Genomic DNA, 24,742 nt, shown 5'->3' on the forward strand with positions numbered 1-24,742 from the left:
AAGAAACTTCTTTACATGAGGGATGCAGAGCACTGGAACATGCTACCCTGGGAAGCCATGGAGTCTCCCTCTCCGGAGACATTTAAAACACACCTGGACACGTTCCTGTGTCACCTGTAACCTGCTCTAGATGACCCTACCTTGGCTGAGGGGTTGGACTGGATGATCTCCAGAAGTCCCTTCCAACCCTAACAAGTCTTGTGAACTGGTAAAATATCCTCCAGTATACGTGTAACAATGGGCTTTTACCTCATCTTTTCTCCCAAGCAAGCCACCCAAGACTTCATCTGGGCTTCTAGACAAGATGGAATCTCTTTAATCTTATAAGGGAAGAGCAAATACTCTGTTTGATATTTCCGTGTACAAACCACACAACCAGAGGTCATTCTTTTTGCTGCTGACATCTTGTGGAACTTCAAAATCCTTCAGAGTTTTTCAATCCAAATTTGAGAGGATATAAATTTAGATCAGGCCTCCAATTAAAATCAGACTCTGACCCTTCCCACCACGTCATGGGATGTTGTGAACCTCAACAATAAGCCATTTCCCAGAATTTAATTGTGGTTTAGTGACTCATTGACACACAAGCATATTTGAAGCAAACAATTGAGTGTTTTAAACAAAAATTCTGCTCCTTCTGTAAATAATTACTTACTAAACCTAAAATTATTGGTTTTGCACCAATCTATTAAAAAAGACGGTAAAAAAAGAATAAATACAATGTTCTTCAATGAATTCTGTACAAAGAGAAAAATTCTAGTTATCCTGGGAGTTTTGCCATTTTCCCTGATGAGACTAGGACTTGGCATAAAAGCAGCTGTCACTTGTGTAAAAAAACTAATTACAAAATAACTGTAAGAAAAGCTGGTCTTTTGTTTTGAAGCATTACACTAACATATCTGGCTTTGGCAGTCTTTTAGAGTGCCGTGGTTTAAAATGGAGAGTGTGCATCCTCTTTTTCTCCTCACACCTGCCTAGAGACAAAGTTTCTTGGAGCAGGTCTTGATGTTGCTGTAGATGTACAGCATCTCACCCATCTGACATCTCCACTAGGTCAATTTAGCAACCACCAAAAGATACACAGTAACTGAGCCCATTTGTAATACCTGCTTTGTGATGATGATTTTAATCATCATTATGATTATTTAAACCATTAATTTAAACCATAATAAATAATAATTAAAATCATAGTGATAATTAAAATCTTTTATGATTTTAATAATCTTCCCAAATGTCTTGGGATCTTTGCTAAAGGATGCTTTTACACTACATTTTATATGCCAGAAGCAATTTCCTACTTTCTTTCCAAGGAATGTGGCCCATAGATGGAAACATTGTGGATATACAGAATTATTTATCCATTCTGGCACATTCATAGCACAGCCTTTTGAAGGCACAACACAACTTCTACTTCACACGAGCAAGAGTATTAAGTGATGCCTACATTAATTGTAGCCAGTTCCTCTTGAAGGCATAGTTGTTTAAGATGTTTTTAAGAGTCTACAGCTAATAAGTATGTGAGCACGCACGAAGGGAAGGATGAGGATGAGTCACAGACGAGTCTCCACTACATCAGGCCAGGAATGTCTGGGGGTCTTTACGGACACTGCCGAGTAAGCCCCTTTCTTGCCAGAAGTGACACAATTTTTATGGCTAAGCTTTGCTAACGTCACAGGGAGCAGGGAGCAGGCTTTGTTAGATTATCTTTTGTGTGTTGAGCACTTATTTGCCCACAAAAGAGCTACCCAAGGTCTCATGGCTCTGAGTCACAGTCCCTGAGTGCTGCAGCATCAATTCAGAGGCTGCTATCTCACATCCCGCATGACCTCCCTGCTAGAGAGTCTCAGCAGCAGACTGAGCACTGTGCTCCTTCTCCATCACTGGCATTATACCCTGCTTTTTCTTCTTTTTTTTTTTTTTTTTTTTTTTTTTTTAAACAAGATAGTCCTCATGATTGCATTGGCTACCTCAAATGAAAGCAGCAAAATGCATACTGCATCTTGATATCGAGTATTATTTCAGATCTACAGCCTTGCTCCAGGAAAATAATATTCTTATACTGGTCCTAAATAAATTTTTAAAAAGAGACATCTTTGGAATCTTGAGATTCTCCGGTCTGAATAGGTGATATTTCAAATTAATTCTCAGGCTCTGCTCTCCAAAACAGAAGCACTGTCTAGCCATATTGCCAGTTACTGCACATCCTTATTTTTTCCATAATGAAAGGCAATTAATCAATTAGCATTAATCAGTGTAGTTGTGTGTTTTCCCACTTTCACCAAGTGCCTCCTCCTTCACAGGAATGCATCAGATTAACCAATGACTATCTAACAGGAGTGTGCTGCCCAGGGGATTGAGGGTGTTTTTGACCGTATTCTGATGCTTCAGCTTTAAATGGTGGCTGCCTCTAAGCCAGGGCCAGGGTAATTTTGTGGTTTGAATCCTGGTTCCTGTCCATACCATGAACCACACACCTTCTGGAAGGCCTCAGGCTTCCCTTCCTACTCATCAAGAAACTAAGAAGCTGCACGGGGTGGACAGGCACTGCTGCCTCCTGTCTCTTCTCAAGGCAGGAACAGGTGGGAAAGGGATTTTGCACCTTTCAGAAGCAGCGACAAGCTGCCCAGCTCCTTGCTGGACTGCTCTTTGACATCTCCTTCTAAAAGCCAGAGGAAGGACCATGGGGCAACCTGGCTCATTGGCACAAGTGCCTCCTGTAACCCTACCTGCAGCTCCCGATGGCTCTGCCTTATCCCAGCACTCTTACACAACGCTCTTACACAACCCTTGCCAGGCACTGGGCTGCCTCCAGGGAGGCTGAGGAGAGGGGCAGGCTGCTGGCAGACCTGGAACAGGGTAGGGGAAGCCTGCCCAGGTCCTGGGAGCAGATGAGGGCACTGAGGGGATAGCAGAACATGTAGGTTTTGGAACCAGGCACAGGGGGGAAGCTCCATCACAGCCAGAGCGAGAGCCACAGCCCCAACACCACACCAGCCCCTCTTGCCCTGCCATTCCACAAGTTATGTCACTTCCTTTATTTCCTTGGGCGTATCTTGGCTTGGGGGTGATGAATTATGGGATGTATCATCTGAATATTTTCTTCTGTAAACTCCCTCTGTGAAAGTTCCTCTCATTTTAAGTTTGTCTTTAGTGAAAAATCCAGAGTAGCAATTCTGCATCAGGAAAAATTACAGGGTAGCCCATAGGTTGCATTGATGCCTAACTGAATTTTGAAATTAGTTTCAATATTTAATATTGCAATATTTAACAACAAAGTAAATTAGTATTTTGGAGCAAGTTGTACAGAGGATTTTGCAAGCTCTACATACTCAGTATAAAATGTACTAGACCATGGCTTATGGTACATGATACATTTATCATGAGGCAGCAGTATTTCCTCCCTTGCAAAACATAATGAACAACTGTGAATTGCATGAGAAATAAAAATCTATCTAGTTTTCCAAATATGTTTAATGAAAAGCACCCATAAGAACTAGCTTGTAGGCACAAGCTCAGAAGAAGGCTTTGACTCATGCTTTTTATTGCTAGTATAGCTCAGCTCATGAGGACACAAAAACTTGCAATAAAGCATAAAATCAAAACCACAGTGCACTATCTGTATAAACATTTGCAGTCTATCCCAAAACATAAGAACAAAAAAGCAAAGAGCAACTGAGCTTTTTAATAGGAATGTCCAGTAATTCTGTGTAATGTCCCCTTCACACAGACTCAACTCGTGCTCAGCTCTGTGCAGGCATCAGCAGATTTTTTTATAGCACAAAAGCCAGAAAATTATTACATGCAGACAATAAGTCTCAAAAAAGATAAGGGTAAATTCACTGTTCAGCAGGTTTTTGAAAGCTCTTGTGTTTCAATAAGCAGATCTGCAGGACAAACACTACTGAATTAGACAGAAAAAATAATTCTTCCTATAGTCTCATTGTAGTAAGGCTTTGAATCTGGCATATGGTTTGCAGGACAGCCTGAATCATAAAGCTGTTGATTTGAATATAGCTACAAAGAAAAAAAAAAAAAAAAGAGAGACCCAGCACCACAAAAAAAAGTAATGCAAGACAGAAGCAAGATAAAAGTTGTTTTTATGATTTCATCAAAACTTAATGGCTTACTGCACTGGAGTAAATAGATCTTTTTATAAGTGGAAAATATAATAATGAATTATTATGCATGAAAAATATAATAATGCATTTCTTCTCAAGCAAAAAGAAACAGAATTTTAGCGTGTCTGTTGGTCTCCCAGCAGCCTGAACAGATTAGAAAGGCAGTTTCATAAGTATCATTGAAAAAACACAGATGGAGACTGTAATATTACCTTTAAACCACCTGGGCATCAAGCAGAAAATTCTCCTCTTGCCCTGTACTTACAGAAATGAGTAATGTTATCTCATTTCCAGAGTATCTCAAATCCCTTATTATTATGATCTGAAGCTGCTGACTGCCCCTAAGATGTAAAGGCTCTAAGAAATCTACTTACATTCAGCTTAACACTAGGTTAGCATAATGGGCTGCAGCCTTCTCTTCACTTTACTTCATCCCCGAGCAGAAATGTCAGCTCTCCAGCACTTTGCTTTGACCTACTACATGTGTACACAGGAGGGCATGAGAGGAGCACAGAACTGCCGACAGCCCTGTTCAGCCACTGCTCTGATAACCAGGCTTTTATTGCCCTGAGTGATTTTCTTACCTGGAAGTGTTTCTGTGTGAGCTAGCCAGCTTTGCCAAAGAGTTGCTGATCTGCAACTGTGAATTAAGGGATGTTTCTATCATTAAAGATTTAAGCCTTAATTCACAAAGACCTCTACCAACTGGAATAAATATCAAGTTGAGCAAGGATCCTGGAGGGCCAAGAATGATAGAAAAGCAAAGGGGGAGAGGGAGGAGGGTTTATAAAAAAGATCTCTAATTTGAGTGATAATTTTGTGGTTTTTTGAGATACTTCATGGCTTTTGTGTTCTTTCTGCAGCACACGGGTGTTCCATTCAGACAACAGCTTTGACATAAAACTTGCCTTGTTTGTCTGTTTTGTTCTGTTGACTCAGGAAACATTAGCTCTCCCTGAAATATCAACAGGGGACAGTTTATCTTCGAAGCTAATTTCTCTTATTACTCATTTAGAAGTGTATATTAGATGAAGGCTGTCTTGAATTACCTACCTACTCTGCAACTGACTGATGTCAGTTAATCCCAAGGAAAATAAAATTCAAAGACTTCCCTTGAAACTGGCGAATTTCCCCCCTTACAGTGGAATGGATAAAGAAAAAGAATATTTTCTAAATGTCAAGAGGGGAGGTACCTGGACGAATCTTGTTAACACGAATGCATTTTGTCAATGCATCTTATATATGATGTGCCTAAAAAATCAGTGAAGCAGAAATGAGTATGTTCTAATCTACAAATGTCACTCTGAATAGGGATAAGTATTACCCTAAAGATTGGTACTGGCATTTGTTTGAGCTATTTTCAGGGATTCAGATATGAACAGCAGAATTAATTCAGCTTTAGGCTTTCTGCTTTTCTTAACCAGAGCTTCAAAAAATCACCACTTAGTTGAAAAAAATAAATTCTAAAATGAAAAGAAAAATCTAAATGAAAAATTGTTATCTGTATTGCAGGCTTTGTATTACAGTGTGCAAATATACAGAAGTTTGAAGAAAACCTTGGAAAACAAAATGAGAGATGCTTTTACAGCTATGGATTTAGTGTCATGGGTTTTGTCTATTGTGTAACTTGATGAGTTTCCAAATTTGATTCTATTTTTCCTACAAACTGATATCTGAATTGCCAAACCACCGAATTCTGAAATGTTTGACACAGATTCCAGACATGAAATACATGGCTTAAACTCAATTATAATTGGGAAAGAATTTTGAAGGAGTTGATTTTCAACAAAATCAAAGTAACAGACCAGAACCAGAAGTTACTTGTTTTCTAAAATCTGTATCCCTAGCCAGCGAGAACCATGGTGGGTGAATAAAGTCTAGTTAGAATCTGTGCAAGATCCTTTCCACAAGTCAAACTGGCAGACCTGGAGCCTTTGCCTGCCACTCCAGAAGTGGCTCAAGGGAAAAGGGCACCAGAGGGTTGATGACAGTGTGACACACACCAAAAGAGGACAAGGCATCTCTGGGTGTGTAGGTTCAGGCTTTATATCAAGCAGTAAAGCAGAAAACATCCCTGAAGGCACACCAGAGACACAAAAAAGTATGACTAATAGAAAGGGAGGGAAAAACATGTAAAGTTAAATGATTATGAGGATGGAGTGACAGATATCTGTTGAGAGTTAACTATGGCTTGGTGACGTGACGAGGCAGTGAACACAGGGATAGCCACATTCAAAAGAGAGCAAGGAACGATGGAAGAATGTGACTGCTATGTGAAATTTGGTCAAATTATGCTAATGGTTACTGGTGGACATATAATTAGGTTAGCAGGCAGCTATATTTAAAAAGAAAAAATCATGCCTGGTTTTAATTGATATTTTGAAATGGAAAACTTTATATTGCTATTTCTGAGGTTCACCCAAAAGCTTATTTTTCAAAAGAAAAAATTCAATGACTTCAGTAAAAATTAGAATCACACTGGAGAAGGCTTTCTGCAAACATTCTCCCTGAAATTTCAAAATACAAACCACATGTTTCATAGATACATCAATACATTTATAATTATTATAAATAAATAAAAAGTTTCAAGTTACCTGGCAATAAGCTAGTGGTCATAAAATATGACTGTATTAAAACTATCTAAATGCCCATTTGCTTCTGGTTTTGGGCAGACAGAAGTCATGGAGAGAAGGAATAATACTTGTGAAAATGAAGTAGAAGCTCTTATTTAGCTTTTTTCTTTAAACAGAAAATTGCTTGTACCCTCTGTAATAGCTTTGTCTGTATAATCAGCACTGCATGTAGTTAACTGGATTTCAGCTGAGGATTTCCACAGCTCAGAAGTTACTGTATTCAAAGTCTATTCCTTTTTATTTTTTTTTTTTTTTTGAGAGCAAACACATTACAGCTCATTCCCAACTAAGTAATTCACTGATTTAATCTTTAAGGCAGGCAGAGTTTCCTAAGAAGTGTGTTCTAATCTCTATCACATCTTATACCCTTTTTCATGACCTCACTGGGGGCCCAGTGCAGAGAGGAGAGGACAAGTACTTCTTCTCAGAAGATTTAAATGTACTGATATTAAGTACAAACATCATAGATGTGTGCCTGCTTTTCTCTGCAGACTGGAAATAAATCACACAGCCTAAGTGTTAACAATGGCCTTTCAGTATGTCTGATAAAACAGTGATTTCTTCTTAGTTTTTTAGCCCTCTCTTCTTGTTTGCTGCCTCATTTACAGCTAACAATAATAGAATTAAGCCCAGAAATTAAAAGAAAAAGTTTAATCGCTGATGATTTCGCTATCTCTCCAAAGCAAACAACAAAAGTCCACAACCTTTTAACCTTTTCCATCCTATTTGCTAATTACTTATTTTCTAATTAACCCATTATGCATCTGTCAGTGTGTTTTAAATTAAATCACTTTAATTGCTAGTAAGTAGGGTTTATTTAGTTCCTGGTATGGCTGTACGGGGTCATGAGTGGGGAGCTGTTGAACCACTCTGAGCTACAGGTGGCTCTGCAAAACTGCTGAAGTTGCTGAAGATAAAGAGGAGTTAAGCTGCTTTCCTTAGGTGATTTGATTTTAATGTCTAGTGGCATATTTCTAATGGATAAAAGTTAACTGCAAATACAGGAGGGCATTTTTTATTCCTAGTATGTAGATAATGTGGGGCATTAATTTGTTGCTTGAAATAATTTTTAGTAAAGGAATAATTATGCTAATGGTTCTAGAAAATGCCAATACCGCAATGCTTACTTTGCTGTATAGCACAACTCTTTGAAATGTAACACAACTATATATTAACAGCCAAATTTCAAAATAAGGAGAATAAAAAAGGCCTAATACATGGGACATAGAGAGTTTTAAGTATGAGGCTAACAGTCAACCCATTAACAATCTTCATGCAAAACACTATAAAAACTGGTGATAGCTTTAAGGATAGGCATAATATTTAATGAGGACAGACATAAAAGATTTTGTTCTCTGTAGCACAGCCCCCTTCTACGCTTTGCATGACCTGACTCGCTTCACTGACTCTGCAGAAAATACCCACTTTTTGCTGGGTAAGTTTTGTGCTGGGTTGGTGAGCTGAATTATCCCTGTGAAGTGGCTGGTGACCACCACAGCTGGCCAGGAGACCACAGCTGCTCGAAGGCAAGGGGAGGGAGATGAGGTTCACCCTGTCTCACAAAACAGCACACCAGAGGAACGCAGGATGGGTTGATGTCTTTTGTAATATAATAGGGCATTTATGACTCTGTGCATTGAAATTACTTTTTAATTGCTAATTATTTCTGAAGCTTTCTGAAACACCTTTGAAGATTGTAAGTCTTCCACTGTGAAAAAAAAAAAAAACAATCCTAAAGACAATGTAATTCATTATAACTCTTTTTGTGTTTAGATCCTTATACACTGAAGAAAGGCAGTAAAAAGTGCTAGTTGTATGTTCTGGAGAATGACAGTATGAATTGGTAAAGTCAGTCTTCCCTTTAGCACTAAGTAAAGCCATGAATCTAGTACTGATGAGAATACATTTCCAGCAAGAACCCAAGTCCACATCATTGCTAAGTTACCTAAACTTAACAGTGGGCCAAATTAATAATAAAGACCATACCCAGGAAAGACTTAGCAGACAAAGTTAGTTAGCTGAACTTGTCACAAAAACTTTGTTCTGAAAATTTGTTAACAACACTAAAATTCAAGACCAGCCTAGATGTTATATATTTTCTTCCCTGTTTCTATCAGAAAAAAGCAAGTGTATGAAATGAGGAGTAAAATGAATAAAAGAACAGAATAAATAAAGTAGCTTATGAAACACACCTGAATAAGACCTACAGTAACCCATCCAAAGGACAATCTTTCTGAGCAGTGAGGAAGCTGCAATTGACCTCTTCAGCTTGCTATGTCATCCATGTATTTTATTCTCACTTGCAGGCTACCAGGACATGGCTGGAAGATTCTGGTGCTGCATTTTGAATACTACTGCTTTCACCTTGACACCCTCCTTGCTGATCTCATTTGCTCCACACCTCCACAGGCAGCATGCCTGGGAAGCTCATCTCGCCACCCTCCAGTCTTTGTGTCACTCCTGGGCAGAACACCCCATCCCTGCATTTGCTGTGATGGCACTTCCACTGTGAGACAGCTCACAGGTACAGAGGAGAAACATGAGGGGCTGCAGAATGATGTAAACGAGAACAGGAGACCTAATTTTTTAAAAAGGAGCTTTTGGATGGCCTTCAGGGACAGCAAAGCCTGTCAGAGAGAAGCCACGAAAAGCTCCACAAATAGATGTACCCTCTGTACAGAGAGTGAGAATACATTCAGAAAGCTTGCATTTGCTTATCAAAGGTAAAGAATCAAAGATGCAGCAACAGAAGTGCAGTAAGACTCAGAAAGGTATCTCTAACAGCTGATTCTGAACATGCTTTAGTATGACCCGTCATAAATAGATCCATATTGATCTGTCCTGAGATGATGAGGTTTGGACACGTGTTCTAGAAGCTTAGAATGATAGGGAAAGCCAAACCACTGAAAGAAATGATAGCTTTAAGGGTGGTCTGCTTGTAGGTGCACAGAGGCATAGGTCCGTGCTGGAGACAACACAGAAGGAATCCAAGCCTCTGGAAGGAAAGAATGGAAAAATCGAGCAGGAGAAATTCAATTGTAAGGCCTGTTCAGCAGCACCTGCTTCCCCTGAGTTGTGAGTTGCACATCTGAAGCTGTTTTGCTTTCCCTGGTTTGTCAGTAGTTGGCTCAAATCTTAACAGTCACTATTGCCTGCTTTCTACCCCTATGTACGACTTAGGGCATGTATTTATCAAAGCAGTGAAATTAAGGGTCTTGAAAGGGCAGAGGGAGGTCAGTATGGAAGCAGCATCCTCCCAGGGTCTGAAGCAAAACCCTCATAGGAGCAGATACACTTTGCCCAGAAAGTACACCAAAAATCACATGCCGGAATCTTATCCACCCATTTTACTAAGTTCATTAAAATCTCATTACTACAGTGTTTCATGATGGCTATGTGACTGAGGTAAGACCAAAGTATCAATCTGAGTTTCTTTGCTCTCCTGAGTCAGTGGGATGAGCCAGGATTTTCTTTAATACATAATTCTCTCCTGTCTTCTCCTTTCCAATTTTCCAATTAATCTCTCCTTCTGTTCTAATTTCCCATCTTCTTTGTGTAGCTGTGCAACAGGAAAACTGGATGTTGCATTTCATTCCTGAGAGGCTCCACTACCAAATGCCAAAGCCATGGCCCTGATGATTCCATCTCCGTGTGCTGCTCCTGTGCATCTGCTGCCTGACAAACAAACAGATCCTTGAAGAACATAGCTGCAAGCAGGGGCAATCATCATTCAAGGAAAACTTTGTCTTAAGACACTCAGCAGAGATGACTTCAAAGGTTAGCAGGAAGATGCTGAATCCCACCTGGTATGGAGTGCCCGGGGCAAGACAATGATAAAGCAGGGAGTGCTCCCAGAGGTGCCGCAACAGAACAGTTCCAAGGAACTGAAGAGTTTCCTGGTTAAAGCTCCACATAAACACACTGCAGTGGTAAGGGATGGAAGATACAAATTTGGGGATTACCCAAGTGAAATTACCAGATGAATTTTTGCTGCTTATCTCAGGAAAGATTGCTCTGAAAATAAAGACAACAAAGAAGCCAAAGAGAGTCGAGGGAGAAGCCACAAGCAAAATGAGTCCCAAACACAAGACAAGATGGAAATCACTACTTTTTCAGTAGATATCAGTCCTTCATTGAGCACCATTTCTATTTAACTAATATGCAGTTTGATTTTAGCCAGACACTCAGAGACAGTTTTTATGCCCTCAATCAATGAGGAGAAACAGAATGGGAAATCATCCTTGTATTGCTGATACTGAGGCTTCCCATGATTTATCTGAGAAGCATCACATGGATATTAAAAAGGACAGTGGAAATACATGATCTTAGAAATTATATTCCACATACTTCCCATCAGGCTTATCTGGAATCATGCTAAAATAAGCACCAGAGACATTCTTTTCCTGTTGCTTTTCATAGTGTCTCAAGCAGAAAAATATTAAGTGTGAAAAGCAACGCCAGTGTAAATTAAGGATGTGGGCATTTTCCCATCCAGTGATGGGAAGGAGCTAATCTATCACAGCAATTTTAGAATTAATAAGTTTCGTAAGTATTTATAGATGGATCTAATCTACATTCAGTGTTATCCAAATTACCTTGTGCTGAAAGAACAAGTTCTGTATAATGAAGAGAAACAATTGAAGCTCACAGAAAAATAATTAAAGTTAGGGAGTTGCAACGGGAATTGGAATCAGCACTGCCTCATGTTCTGTGTTGAAAATTTATTCTTACGGTTACTCAGCTTCCTCATCCATAAGGTGGAGATGATAATACTCACTTCAGTTCCAACAGGATGCCAGTAAGATCTACAGATAAGCCATCAGAACTGCTATTATTAATATCATATATGCTTGGCATGCATTTTTTACTTCAAAACAGTTTTACAGAATCCAATTCTAGTCTACTCTCAGTGTTTACTATTTTACACTTCAGGAAAGTTATTCTCAATTTATTAACAACACTTGGGCATATTCTTTGCCTTTGACTTTAATTCTGTTTTGCAGCTTATTAGTTTTATGGGATTTTGTTCTCTGTACGATGTGAGAACACAGGAGCAGAATGATTCAACATCAGTTGTACCAACCAGCCAGATTTAACAGGCTATTTCTTGTTGTATCCTATAAACACAGTGAGCAGCCAATCTGATAGTTAATGATGCAAACCAGAAGCAGAGGTAGTGTTTTGTGCCAAGATACAATATGTGGAGATTGCAATAGCTCATGGTGAAATTTCTGTGGAAAAAAAAAATACAGCATGGAGGATTCTGTTATTTTGTGCAATTCAAAATGGAATATCTCTACTATGAAAAACATACAGATTAATTCGAAAAACCCAAAAAAATATTGACAGAATGAGAGAACACCTCATATTGTTTGTGGAAGGTATCTGCAACCAGCTGCAGGAAAATTTTATCAGAACAGGATCCCCAGATTTATTTCAGGATCCTCAGATTTATTTTCATGGTCTGCCATCCACTAAGATACTTGGGTCTAAATGACAAAGCAGTTTGCTTATATGGGAAGCACAAAATGTACTAGCTCCTAGAAAGGGCTTATTTTTTAGTATCTGTGAAGTTGTTGGAGAATCTTACATAAGAAGTTATTTATAATGACTTAAAAATAGAATTTTCTTTGAGGTATCCTATCCAAATTATAGAAAAAGAAGACTTAAGAAACAGGATGAGATGTGTTTTTAAACCAGGCTTTTTTTTTAAAAAACCTTCTTTGTAGGTCTCTCAAAAAGGAGACTGGTATACTATCAGCATTTTCTGAAGTGGCACAAAAGCTACAGGGGACAGTGGACTATAAATGCTGTCCTTGACTACATACAGACAATAAAATGGAAAAAAAGTCTTAAGAATCCAGCATGAAATAGCAGAGTTGGCAGTAATGGCCTGATTCACAGTTCCTGAGTACTGGAATTTGACAGTACTGGATCATTAGAAATGCCTTAATAACACAGACATCTCTCCTGAACAAACTGACATCAATTTGCTGGAATTTCATAACCCCACTAGGCTTTATTTCTCAGATATTGTGGTCAACAGCAATAGCCAAAATATGTGTATCTCTTCCAGTTATCTTTTTTTCAATGATATGTCCTTTTGCTAAGTTTTACAAGCACTTCTTAATTTTGATTTTATTCATCCTTGCACTTTTTTGTAGAATAACGGGCTATAATTAATGAAAAACTGCTCAGCTGTAGAAATAAGTATTCTGTTCAATCCTTTATGACAGATTTAAGATGTCATTGTCAGCTTTAGGATATCTGTCTGTACTAGTCATCCTGCCAGCATTAAGATAGTAAGAGAGAAAAGATAAGGTTCTGCAGAAGGCCTATGAAGCCAAGGGAGTCTTTCTACTGACATCAGCTATTTTGTACCATGTTCCTCTAGCAAGGGATTAGGACACAAAGAAGAGCTTCTCATGCCAAATTCTGTACTTCTTCATTTGCACTCATTTCCATTGAGCTGGCTCTATAAAGTCTACTGGGACTGTCACTCCTGCACTCTTTATGCAGGTTTCAATGATTTCACTGATGGGAGCTTGGCAAGAGATGGCTGAGTGCCACCTGCAGGGAAGGGGGAGGGCAGAGGACATGCTGAGGTGTACAGCCACTCAGGGCATCTGGGGCCAGGTTTACAAGGGTGAGATGGGTATGGAAAAATGGGATCAAGATGGGAAAAAAGCAATTAAGCGTGGGTTGTTTATTGGGGAGGAGACTGGAGTGGAGAAAAGAGGTACAAGGGCAGCAAAAAGGAGGATCCAGAAATGGCAGAAGTAGTAACAGCAGACACAGATGAGGTTAACCAGGGCCATTTGGGGGTAACGACAAGGTGGGGGTGCACTTGAGTACTGCAGCTGTTGTCCCAGATTGGAACAGCCAATCAAGCCTGTTGTTCTGAGCACATCGTGTGCGCTGACCTGCTGGCGCACTCACAGGACTGAGTGGGATGGGCTCAGCGGAACATCCAAGGCGGACGGATCGAGCATTCTGTGTTGTCATGGTGGTGCATGTACCAAGCCTGACAGCATCAGCCTCTTCCTGACCTTCTCCTCACATGCACACCAGCAGAAGGAAACCCTCTCCCACCAACACTGCGTCATCTCCCCGAAATGGCATCAGCTAAATTGATAAAGGCGGCAGCACTTTTCCATTGGCATAGCTTCGTATGTATTAGGGGCTTTGCCAGGATAATTTCACCAGCTAGGAGGGGATGATTATTTTTAGATGTCTCTACACAACATATGCATGCTGGAAAAAATCATCTGAAGTCATTTCACTGCTTGCCTAGTCCCAAAGAAGGAGTTAATGTCTTCAAATTCAGTAAGTGGAAGAGCAGGTAATGAAACTGAATTGCCCATTTCTTTGCTAAAATGCTACATGAAATTATTGCATCTAACATTGAAAGAATTATTTTGGGGACAATAGGGGCTTAGCTAGAAAACTAGGCAAAATATCTTCCTTCCAAATTGTTTTTTTCCCAGCTGCTTTTCTAAAATGACCCTTAGATCTCTTTTCAGTTTATTTCATACAGACAAAATTTTCTTATAAGTATTAGTGCCTTTAGGTACTGCACAAATTATCCTTAAAAGGAGTATATAGTGTATTATCCTCCCAGATATAAAATCCAAGTACCCTCACTAAGAATGTAAACTACTGATGTAGAAATAACTAAGGCTTAGTTTTCCAGCAGAGAGATGTTATGTCTTTTGGGTGCTAGCTGTGCTTCTGAAGTTTAGTTCAAATTCTGAAGTGAGATGCCACAGAACAAAAAGAAATTGTATATGAGAGTCATTATCCTCAAAAACAAAAGGGAATTCTACAACACTCAAAGAGAGCTAGAAAAGAAAGAACAAGAGAAAAAACAAGAAAAAAAAGAGGCTTGTTCATTAAGGAGAAGACTTAATAAAATCCAGAGACCAGCCTGCAGAAAGAAATCTGATTGCTTCCACACCAAGACACCTACAGTAGATATAAATCCAGAAACATCACTAAAGATATTAACTCTTATTAATTACAATTTTTTTTAATGAAACCTGTTCAATTTTTCTGACACAGTGTCTGAATGTCTCTGAATAACCACTGAAAAATGTCCACTTGCATTCACAGCACATTTACAACTGAGCAAAAGCACTATTCAATCCCACAAAATGCAAACAATTGCACAAAAAGCGGCATAATACCAGAGAATCCAGGCACTCCTGGGAAGAATCTGAGATTTGGCATGTTAGTCATTGCCAGCATATTTCTTGCTTGGTTTAGCTACTAGAATATTTAACAGTACCATACGTTCTTTATTAATGCTCTCTATGGAAGACCAGTATTTTATACAGTGTGTTTGTTAATAGGAAGAAGATTTTAAGCTGCTAAACAAAAAGTTCTGTTTGTTAGGATTTGTTCAGCACTGAAATAGCCAATAGTCTGGAAGTAGATCAACCTACCTGCAGTGCCAAAAATCACATTTACAAGGTAAGTAACAAAATAACCTGTATGCCTTTTTTGTTGTTATTGCTCAGTGGGGAAAACTTCTGACATGCAAGTAAAACTATTTTTTCTTAATTAGAAGCTATTGAAATTCCCATCAAATTTTAAAATAATTAAATCAGATGGAAAGAACTTGCACTAATTTTATTTTTAAAAAATCATGATGAATATATATGGGCGAATGACTTTCCTAATTCTTAGGCAGTGGTAATCACAGTTCTCCTGGTCTTTGATATAACACTCAGATTTTTTTTGAGGCCCACATATAACATTTGTCAACTGTACACAAGAATGATCTCAAGTGAAACCCTTTTTACAATGATCGTCAGTTCCCTGTTTCAGATGGTAGAATAAAGATGACATTCACCTGAAATACTTTGACTTTGCAAAACCAAAAAAAACCCAACAAGCAGTCTGATCCTGATCCTGTTCCCATTTCACTTGAGAGAATTTTTCTCTACCCACTGCTTATATTCTTTCATGGAAAAGCAGAGTTAGCTCAAGGCAGCAGGCAAGGTAGGCAGCAGCCTGGAGCAGAAAGCTGCCTACACCACCCAGGAGAAGAGAAGCGCGGTGCTCATTTGCAATTCCACAGCCCTCACTGGTGCACTGTCTCACAACTCAGATGCACTGCCTGAGATCAAGGTTTTCAAATGAAATTTCAGCAGTGTTTATAACCCATTGTTTGTAAGTATGAGCTTCCCTGGAGCTGGACAGCTGATTTCTGAAATATTCTTCTGTCTTACAAAATTAGTACTACCATGTAAATCATCAGAAGAAATCTATGTTTTTACAGACTCACGAAATGAACCCTCACTTGACGCTGGGCAATGCTTGCTTTTCTCAGTACTTTTTCACAGCTGGTGGATATTTTGTTCTGTCTTGTTTTGTTTTCTAGAACCATGTAAAACAACTTCAGACTGATTTCAGTTCCATGCTGCACAGATTTCTCCCAGAAAAGACTGATTTTTTTTTCTGTGTTTTCAGGGAATATTTAAATATTTATGTAAAAAGAGAAACAGCTTCATCAGGACTGCGAGGAGACCCACAGTGGCTAATTCTACCTACCTACCAAGGAGAATCACAGTCAGAGATCAAATCAAACAAGATGAGAGGCAGAAATAGGAAAGCCTCAGTGCTGCCAACCTGCTCGGTTGTGTATCAGGCATTTCCTCCAGGTTTTGGGAGACATGGAGGGATACAACTTGCCTGGCTCCAGAACTGAGCACTGTCAGCCCCAACTCAGCAGCTCAGGGGTAAGACTGATTCCATTCCTCTGCAAGGCATCTCTCATTATGGGCAGCTGGAAGGGGTTCATGTGTAAAGGCAATAAAGAACACCAAGAATTGGGCCTGAAATAACCTTCCGACTGAGAAATAGGGGTCACAAAGCAATCCTTTCATGTATTTACCTACACAGGAGTCCTGTACAGCATTCAGTTTTTTGATCTCAAGTGAAGTCTCGGGTCTCTCCAGTGTGCAGGTGCTCTTCTCCTTGAAGGAAGGTAAGGTAAAGCACATACTCAGTTTGTTAGGCTTCTTTCATCCCACTTCATACGGCCTCCTAACATTTCATCTTTCTGGTCTTCCTTCAGAGTCAGGAAATATAAGAAATCAGTGGGTGTTTTTAAGCGCTTTAGATGCCAAGTTATAAGTTGAATGGTTATAATATGTGATTCAATTGAAGTGTCTCTGTGTCCTCACAATCTCAAGATTACCCAAAAGATTACACTTCCTTAGAACTGTCTGTATCACAAAATCAGAACCTTCAGATGAAAATCAGATAGTTGCAAAGTCTTAATCAGAAAGCATTGCAAGTGTCATTAGCTTTCCAAACTAAGGCATTTAAAAAACTGTTTCTGTACAGAGGAAATTTTCAGTACAGAGGAAAACTTAGCAGGAATCTATTGATTAGAAAACATCAGAATTAGTATTATTTAATTCAGGGGGCTTATGTGATAATGCTTTGTTGTTAAAATGAAGCACGTTGTTAAAGATGTCAGAAAATTACTGACAGGGACTTCAACAAAGAAAAAACACCTTTTCATGCTGCCAAGAGAACTGGGAACAGTTTTGGAGGGGAGTGTATTCTGATCTGTTTTCCTGTATGGGAATATTTTCCCAAAACAAGGTCAATGGCAGATTCCCAATTTAGGGCTTCAGTCTGATAACAATCATCAGTCCCCAACCATTTGCACAAATCCTGATTTGCAAATAGAAACCTGAAGATTTGTTCACATCTATTCCTGCGGCTGGTTGCACAGGATTTTCCCATCAGTGCAAAGATACATTGCAGACCATGTGTTAATGCTCTCTGTCTCCTTCTCTGTGCTGCTGTGACAAGGCAGTGTGCTGGTCAGGAAATCTGGGCTCGTTAATCCTGCCAATGCTCTGCACCGTGTCATGCGCTGCTCATTAGGAGCTACGGGCACCCAGACTGTCTCAGCCCAGCAGTTACAGAAGTTACAGGAGCCTTTCCCATCTTGCTGGTAATAAAGACATGAAGTCTGCCACTATCACAATTGTCTTCAGAAGAAGAAAAGCAGCGAGTGCTAATTAAAGGAGGTGCCACAGCAGGCTGTACATTAAACATCATTCAGAATGAACACTGGAGTATGAAGGATGGAAAGTTTGCTTCCTTTTTTCAAGACACATAGCTGAAAGTTAAACACTGAATGACCTCTCTGAAACAGTACAATCTGCATGTATTTTCCCAATTTCTGTGTAGTAATGAAACATCCTTAAGCCATGCATTAAGAAATTAACTGCAAAGTTCAACAGGCTTTTAGTATTTCAACAAGTTAGTTTGTTCTTTCAATGCAGCATCAGCTCCAGTCCAGCAGTGGATTTACTCCTTCTATCCATACAGACTCGCTGCTGTAATTTGTGAGCAGGATTTGTGTAAGTGCAGGGTGAAATAGTGAAGGACAGCAATGATCAAAAGGAGTTTCATCTTCTAGAGGTTTATATAAATTCTGGTATACTAGAGGCTACCTATTAGGACTGCTATAGCATGTCTCGCCCAAGCCAAAGTGAGAACCTCACCAGTTGTGACAAAGAGAGATCTGTCAGTTGGTGCATCTCTCCTGCACACCCAGTCCCACTTATGCCAGCTTCAAACACCACACCTACCCTAGGCAACATTTGTATTGCTCATCTCTTCCTTTATTTCAAGTGTTTTTCCCAGCCCGGGGTTCTCTTACTGTAGACACAAGTGTCAGTGTCTGGCTAGATCCACAACCAATGCTGGCTCTTCTTCACAGCTAACTTTCCATTTGGAAATGGAAATATCCATTTCATGAGAACTGTTATCATGGTCTTCCCAATCACATTTTCACAAAACTAAGCAGCTGTGCTTTGCTAAAACCTTACTTAGAACTCAAGCTTCCCATGCCTTTGGTATTTCTTGATACTCCTGTCTAGACAGTCTCCTGTTGCTCACTTTCTCTCTGACAGTACTAAACTGGAGCAGGTGCTGCACCTGGGACCTCAGCAGGTCAAAGTAATTATGCACCTATTTTGCAGTCATTACTTAGGGCAATCTACACATTAACTACTCCAGATTATTCTCCCTGAAGTAAGTCTGCTTTCAGTTTATATTAAATTGTGCAGTGATCACACTGTAAGAGAAATAAAAGGATCCATTTACGTAGCTCACCTGGAGCAGCTGCTCTGTCTAAAGTTTTGAGGTGATATTTTTCCAAACTATTATCATCAGCATATGCACACATGCAAATGTACACATTTCCCCATTTCAGACCTGATGTCTACATCCATCCTGCATAAGACTGTTAAACTTTCAACAGTTATCCACTTTACTGAGAGCTACCAATGACAGAAAATGTCAGTGAGCATTTCCGAAAATAATGCTTAGCTTTGTAAGATCATCTTTTTCAGCTATCTGGAAGCAATCTAGATTTATTTTATTATTGTAATGGACATTTTTGTTATAGTAATAGAGTAGATGTCATTATTGTTCACCAAACAATATATTTAAATGAAATCTTAAACGTTATTTTACAGGACTAATCAACACATCATAGCATCAATTTTCATTCACAGTGCAGAAAAGGTCAGTATGCAAATTGCAATATGCTAAAAATGGATCTGCTCTGAGTAATGCCCAATCAAGTTAGTGAAAGTACATCCTGAAGACAAAGTTTGGCTTTTTGTTTTACCTCTGATATTTTGAATCTGTTCTACAGACTAATGCAGGATTCAAAATGTCAGGGAGAAATATGAGAAATTAGGCAATGTAGAAGTAACATTTTCTGTCATTATGCAGAGTCTATTTATATAGTAGAAATCTTTGCATTACTTTTTCTGTGAAGAAACAAATTTGATTATCCATCGGGTTTTCTGCTTTTAATTTTAATCTTTTTCTATTTAAACTTGTGTAAACTGTAAAATTACTTATTACTTCTATGGACATATTAGATGAACCTTAGAACAACATTAGCATAATTTTTTCTTCCTTTTTTTTATTTAATCAGGGAAGCAATGATAATAATCTTTTAAGCTGTTTGAATACACCTATATAATTCTGAAGAGCAGTCTGGTCAGTGTAATCTCAAGCCTTTTGCAGGTGAAAAAGAATTTTGTAAATTTTTTTTTGTCAGAAATTCTAAAATTTTAACATCTTATAAAACCATAAGTAAAATGATTGAAAGACCAATGACTTTTATGAATGCATGATTAGAATATTTTTCTTCTCTTTAAAATCTGAGATCTTCAGATGGATAGGGAGGGAAAAGTAGAAATCATTACGTGCAGTATGCATCCCATAGTTCATGTGCAAGTTTGTAACCAAGAGAACAATTGAAATATATACAAAATACGTAGCAGTTATTTTACCTGGAAAGTACCTGGCAAAGTGGTTAATTTTGCACATTTATGGCCACAATACTGGTGCTTAGTACCTAACAGGCATAAGTTTTGCTGGGTAAAATTGCTCTGGAATAAATACAGGATTTGATGGGTACAGCAGTTATATGTACATACATCTGAAATCACACAATCAAAAAGTCCTTTGGGACTAACCCATTCCAGAATAAAACATTATGGAAGACAGGCTTGTTACAGCAAAGTCCCCAGATGAACTATCTTTATTTATTAAGGAGGGCATAAAGCTGTTCACATTTGTAGTTTTTCCCAGCTTAAAATTTCATACAGCCTTCACTCCTTTTACTTTTCAGATATGCTCTCAGTGTTTTCCTTTCTTAATTACTAGTAAGAAACTGCTAGATGCTTCTATCAAAGTGCTACAACATTGGTAAGCATTAGTCTATCTTCACTTGTTCTTCATATTATAGGGTTTTTAGATCATGTCAGAAAACGATGCATCTGAGAATGGAAAAGTCTGTGCTGTTATACATGTTTTAACACTACAGACATGAAAATCTAACAGGTCAGAACAAAGACCACATTACTTGGATGCAGTCCTATGTAGAGTGAAACATGGAGAATAAAACATTTTTCTCTTTCCCCTTCCTAAAAATTAGCAATGTTTGCTTTTGACTTATGATGCACATTTAGCTGTTACCTTTATAAAAAGTCTATTGGACACCAGCACCTTTTCCTTACATGGTCATAAGTCCATTGTGATTGCAATTCTTCTCCTTCTAAAAATATTAACATTTATTGTGACTGAATTCCCTCTGCCATCAGAGGGAGTTCAGTCGCACCCAATACTGTCAAATCCTTGTACAATTCTTCCCAGCTGACTAAAGCACCACCATCAGGCTTTATTACTTCAATATTAATCCATTTTTCCTTATATTGGATTGATGCCTAACAGGATTCCCCCACTGTAAAACTTGATGATTTACTCCCCATTGCTTCCTAACTTTTAACCTGCTACTAATTCACTACAAGAGTTTCCCTTTCAGTGCACGGGAGCTTTAATTCCTTATAAGCCTTCAGGAAAGAACCCTATTAATAACTTCTGGAAATTCAAGTAGATTATAACTGGATCATAATTTTTGTCCAAATCATTGCCTCCCCTGAAGAATTGGGTAGACCTGTGAATTTTGACCTCCTCCTGTTAAGCCAGGCTGTTTAGCCTGCATGATGAACAACACAATCCTAAATTACAATTGACTCCCTGTTCCCACTCATTCCATGCTGAAGCACTGAACTGTAGCTGTGGTTTGAGAGCACTTATCCTGATCAGCTCCCTACACACATGTCACAGTCTGGCTGTCAGAAAATTAAAAGTTCTGAATTATGGAAATGGTTTTTACAAGACTGTTATCAGCCATATCCAACTTTTATTTTCTTCTATTTCTCCAATGCAACAAAAATTGCTGGAGTTGTGGGAGAGAGGAGGAAGCTCTTGAAGAGGAGAATGTAGCTTTCCTACAGTTCATTGCTAAGGAAACCAACAAGCCTAATACCAATGGAGTAGCCCAAATTGGGGGCTTCCTTGCTCAGAAGAGACCTTCAAGTTTCAGGGCACAGAGGAGAAATACATCTCCAATGGAAGTCCCTAAGGAAACAGGTGATTTTACTCAGTGCTCCAGCATAATAATAAAGTAATATTGTCACAGTGTACCTGACACTGGAGCAGTAGATATGGGCTGATGATTTAATATTGAGATTTTACTGCCATGTCTAAAGAATTCTGGCTGTCTGGTAAAGTGGGTAGCAGACACAGGCCAAAGTACAGTTTTTCACACCCAGTTTTATGGTTTGTTTTCTCTCATGTTATGACACGAGACAGAAAATCACAGCGCAAAGGTTTCTGTCTGCTTGAACTGACAAATTCCTAACATAGAAAAAAAACCTATGGTGATATTACCATAAGTATTACCATGCATATCTTTTGATATAACTATTCAAATATATTTATAGATATAGGTGTATGTACACACAGAAAATAAAACAGAAAAAGATTATGGGTCACTCTAGATAACAATTACAACAAAGTGATAATGGTTCACTTGCAACATCCTCTATGAAACTATGATATCCTTTTAACTGGTTACTTTGTTACAGATTCATTTTCATACAAATGAATTATAAACAAAATATGCTAGTGCTGCTAGGGGGGGTATTTTTTTTTCTGGTTTTGTAACTATCATTTTACAATATAATTCTTATGGCTCAGTTTTGGTAAAAACACTTGAAGGCAGGCATATAAAAGCCACTGCCACCTTTCCTAAAGATGTTTTCCAAGCAAAATCCAGGTTCCTGTTCCCTGGATTTTAATGTTGGCAGGCAGTTACTTTTCCTGTAACAGGCTGAGCAAGATCCTAAATCCGAAAAAATAACAAGCTCTAAGAATATTAAGGTCTAGAAATGCATGTTCCACGAGAACTTCGAACTAACCTTCAATTGTACATACATTTTTAAAGAAAGTAGAAGCAAGGTTTACACAAATCAAGTACAAAGTTGGAAGCAGAGGGGGAAGGGAAAAGCTTCCACAAATTAAACAGCTATGCACTTACAGAATTTTGCACAGAGGTTGCAAATAGGTAGGTAAGAAAACAAAAGAACGTGAAAGAGTTGAAAAGTGAAACAATACAGGTTTAAAGAGCCAAGATTATTCATGTCTCCTTTCTTTGAAAAAGAGCATTCCAAAAAGACAAGGAATCACCAAAATGCAAGAAGATGCCACAATAAAAAGAATTATTATGTAGCAACAAATACTTAGTGTTTGAAGAGACATCACAAGAAATGCATCACAGCCTTGAAATAGATATTTAATTCCACAGACAATCTTTAGTTTAAATGGATACAAAGAAAAGTGGTTTAGATGTCATTTTCTCTGTTTAACTCACAAAAATAGGCATTTGCTTTACGTTTCTTTTTCTGTGGTGACAAAACCAAAAGAAATAGGGTTATGCTTCTTTTATACATCAATGCATACCTTTGTTACATTAACCTGAAATAATTTTTTATCCTAGATCTTTGAGCTGCATACACAAATATCAGAGAGGCAAATATCATAGATAAAAATGAACCTGGTTTAGAAACAGAATTTCTGCCATGACGTACCACAAGGAGAGTTAACTTTTTACTTTCCAAATAAAAAAAATTAAATTCTGAAACATTCTTTGAAATGTTAATATTTAATTCTTTAATAGCATCCTCAGAGACTTTCCAACTCTCACCTAATTTGAGGGTAATAGGTTACAGCAATTTTTATTGCTGCACTGGACACAATTCTTTTTTTGCGTGCTTTTATGTTATGCCAAAATTGCCTGAGTGCATGTGAGTAAGTTTAGGTAGAAGGAGAGGGGTGGTTCATTGGTTTGGTATTTTTTTTAAGAACGCATACACATTTGATGGAATGCTTTTGCTTTCTGCTTTGGTTTTTAACAAACAACTTTTCTGACCGTGCACCATCTCACTATTGTTTCTCTCTGTACCCGCTGCATCTGCTGAGCAGAACATACTGATTTTATTTCTTTTCCTGTAAATCACATCGTATTTTGTATGCAAACCTTACACAGAGCTAAAAAGAATTTAATGAAATGTCCTCCGCAGCCCATCACAGAGCTCAGATCTGCATGTGAGAAGGCAGCAGGGATCTGACCCTGGCTGGGCTCTGCGTTTGCCTCTCCCTGCCCCGTTCTGGCAGAGCAGAGTCCAGCAGAAAACTGCTGGCTTCTTTCAAAAACCTTGCTAAGTGCCACATCTTGAAAAGCATAAAAAGGAGACTTATGCGTTTAGAAACCCATTTACCAGCTGTAGCAGAGCCTGAAAAGCAGCAACAGAGAAAAAGCAAAGGGAGGACTCACCAAGATACATCCTGATGTGGGGGGAAGAGTTTTGGTAGCAACCGTCAATAGATTCTGCTTCTCTCCTCTTTTCCTTTCTCAGTCCCCCCACTCTTAATTTCCCCATTTAAGGGAGAAAATAACAAGGCAGAAGAAGCCAAGAGACTTTCATGACATAAACAATAAGGCCTTCCTGTGCCAATATTTCCTTTAAAAACACTTGCCAATAAAGCTCCTGGAGGCCAGCAAGAGAAAGAAACGCCGAAACAGCCATGACATGAACTTGGCATATTTTCTGACTCACTCACTTCCCTTGAGACAATTCCTCCAAGAGAATGTTGAAGGATAATGGGAAAAGAAAATTTCTTCCAGCGAAAAGGACTTCAGCTGCCCGTGCATACAAGAAAAGTGCCAATTAACTTTATTTCTGTTTACCTACAGCCTTGCTCACACAGCCACCTCCACTGACATGATTCCTGACTCACACACTCATGTTTGTACATTCATCTTGTAAGCCTGGTGTCTGAGACAGACAGTGAGATTTAAAAAAAAATTAAATCTGAGAGTCCTTGACTCCAAATAATTTCTGAACAGCAGAGAGAATGATCAATAAATGATAAAGGGTAGCCAAACAGTGCGCTGCTTCATATATTAAATCCATATTTCCCTTTTCTTTATCCCTGCTATTTGTATTTCTTTTATAATTTCTCAGAGCCAGACACACTAGTCTATAAAACATTAAGAAAGCTCATATTCCTTCAGATATCTTTAATGAAAGATTG

The 24,742-nt window shown here is 38.6% G+C and overlaps 1 protein-coding gene across 9 annotated transcripts in view; it reads right to left on the bottom strand.

The window, feature by feature from the left end:
• THRB (thyroid hormone receptor beta) overlaps nt 1-24,742 on the bottom strand; it is a 156,388-nt gene that overhangs the window by 52,495 nt on the left and 79,151 nt on the right. Inside the window, exon 3 of one of the 9 annotated variants that reach the window (XM_063154551.1) lies at nt 16,650-16,731. The exons of 7 other annotated variants lie outside the window; for them this stretch is intronic. The gene's annotated coding sequence lies outside the window, so the exon portion shown is untranslated. Of the gene's footprint in view, nt 1-16,649; nt 16,732-23,981; nt 24,001-24,742 lie in introns of those variants that run through there. One more of the 9 variants, XM_063154577.1, reaches the window with a different exon arrangement.

Source organism: Melospiza melodia, chromosome 1 (genome assembly GCF_035770615.1).
Source record: "Melospiza melodia melodia isolate bMelMel2 chromosome 1, bMelMel2.pri, whole genome shotgun sequence".
Taxonomy (NCBI): domain Eukaryota; kingdom Metazoa; phylum Chordata; class Aves; order Passeriformes; family Passerellidae; genus Melospiza; species Melospiza melodia.